The sequence below is a fragment of the Osmerus eperlanus genome, unplaced genomic scaffold (genome assembly GCF_963692335.1).
Source record: "Osmerus eperlanus unplaced genomic scaffold, fOsmEpe2.1 SCAFFOLD_165, whole genome shotgun sequence".
NCBI classification, from domain to species: domain Eukaryota; kingdom Metazoa; phylum Chordata; class Actinopteri; order Osmeriformes; family Osmeridae; genus Osmerus; species Osmerus eperlanus.
This window is the reverse complement of record NW_026911371.1, coordinates 5,001-7,500: the sequence shown is the minus strand read 5'-3', so window position 1 is coordinate 7,500 and position 2,500 is coordinate 5,001.

Sequence of the window (2,500 nt, the reverse complement as noted above, 5' to 3'; positions counted from 1 at the left end):
AAAGTTTTGTTTGGGCTCCCGTTTCGCGGGGAAGCGCGTGCGCGTGGCGAGCCTGACCTCCCCGTGTCCCCCTCGCCCAGACCTTTCCAACGCCACCCGGGTGAAGGTGCTACGAGGTCCCGAAGTGGAGATGCCTGTCAATGAGCACCTTTTCCCAGCTTTGAATGCAGGTTTCCAGCTTCAGACAAAATGTGGCTCCAAACGTGCAGTTTTGCGCCCGAACGTGGGATTTCGCTGGGGACGGTTTCTAAATTCAAGTTGGCACGGGGGGCAGCGGTGTGTGTGGTTATTTTCCCAGGATTGATGATCCCCAATTCGGTGGGTCCGTTTAAAGTTTTGTTTGGGCTCCCGTTTCGCGGGGAAGCGCGTGCGCGTGGCGAGCCTGACCTCCCCGTGTCCCCCTCGCCCAGACCTTTCCAACGCCACCCGGGTGAAGGTGCTACGAGGTCCCGAAGTGGAGATGCCTGTCAATGAGCACCTTTTCCCAGCTTTGAATGCAGGTTTCCAGCTTCAGACAAAATGTGGCTCCAAACGTGCAGTTTTGCGCCCGAACGTGGGATTTCGCTGGGGACGGTTTCTAAATTCAAGTTGGGACGGGGGGCAGCGGTGTGCGCGGTTATCTCCCCGGAAAAAGCCGTCCCCAGCTCGGTGGGTCCGTTTAAAGTTTTGTTTGGGCTCCCGTTTCGCGAGGAAGCGCGTGCGCGTGGCGAGCCTGACCTCCCCGTGTTCCCCTCGCCCAGACCTTTCCAACGCCACCCGGGTGAAGGTGCTACGAGGTCCCGAAGTGGAGATGCCTGTCAATGAGCACCTTTTCCCAGCTTTGAATGCAGGTTTCCAGCTTCAGACAAAATGTGGCTCCAAACGTGCAGTTTTGCGCCCGAACGTGGGATTTCGCTGGGGACGGTTTCTAAATTCAAGTTGGCACGGGGGGCAGCGGTGTGTGTGGTTATTTTCCCAGGATTGATGATCCCCAATTCGGTGGGTCCGTTTAAAGTTTTGTTTGGGCTCCCGTTTCGCGAGGAAGCGCGTGCGCGTGGCGAGCCTGACCTCCCCGTGTTCCCCTCGCCCAGACCTTTCCAACGCCACCCGGGTGAAGGTGCTACGAGGTCCCGAAGTGGAGATGCCTGTCAATGAGCACCTTTTCCCAGCTTTGAATGCAGGTTTCCAGCTTCAGACAAAATGTGGCTCCAAACGTGCAGTTTTGCGCCCGAACGTGGGATTTCGCTGGGGACGGTTTCTAAATTCAAGTTGGCACGGGGGGCAGCGGTGTGTGTGGTTATTTTCCCAGGATTGATGATCCCCAATTCGGTGGGTCCGTTTAAAGTTTTGTTTGGGCTCCCGTTTCGCGGGGAAGCGCGTGCGCGTGGCGAGCCTGACCTCCCCGTGTCCCCCTCGCCCAGACCTTTCCAACGCCACCCGGGTGAAGGTGCTACGAGGTCCCGAAGTGGAGATGCCTGTCAATGAGCACCTTTTCCCAGCTTTGAATGCAGGTTTCCAGCTTCAGACAAAATGTGGCTCCAAACGTGCAGTTTTGCGCCCGAACGTGGGATTTCGCTGGGGACGGTTTCTAAATTCAAGTTGGGACGGGGGGCAGCGGTGTGCGCGGTTATCTCCCCGGAAAAAGCCGTCCCCAGCTCGGTGGGTCCGTTTAAAGTTTTGTTTGGGCTCCCGTTTCGCGAGGAAGCGCGTGCGCGTGGCGAGCCTGACCTCCCCGTGTTCCCCTCGCCCAGACCTTTCCAACGCCACCCGGGTGAAGGTGCTACGAGGTCCCGAAGTGGAGATGCCTGTCAATGAGCACCTTTTCCCAGCTTTGAATGCAGGTTTCCAGCTTCAGACAAAATGTGGCTCCAAACGTGCAGTTTTGCGCCCGAACGTGGGATTTCGCTGGGGACGGTTTCTAAATTCAAGTTGGCACGGGGGGCAGCGGTGTGTGTGGTTATTTTCCCAGGATTGATGATCCCCAATTCGGTGGGTCCGTTTAAAGTTTTGTTTGGGCTCCCGTTTCGCGGGGAAGCGCGTGCGCGTGGCGAGCCTGACCTCCCCGTGTCCCCCTCGCCCAGACCTTTCCAACGCCACCCGGGTGAAGGTGCTACGAGGTCCCGAAGTGGAGATGCCTGTCAATGAGCACCTTTTCCCAGCTTTGAATGCAGGTTTCCAGCTTCAGACAAAATGTGGCTCCAAACGTGCAGTTTTGCGCCCGAACGTGGGATTTCGCTGGGGACGGTTTCTAAATTCAAGTTGGCACGGGGGGCAGCGGTGTGTGTGGTTATTTTCCCAGGATTGATGATATCCAATTCGGTAGCTCTGTTTAAAGTTTTGTTTGGCTTCCCGTTTTCGTTGTGTAGCTCTGATTTCGCTGGGGATAGTTTTATACACTGCTTTAGAGTGGGGCACACACGTGAGAGTTGTTTTTTCATTGGAACTGACTATGGCCATTTCGGTGTAGACGTTTAACGTTTTCTTTCGCTTCCCGTTTCCGTTTTATCCAACCGATTTCGAT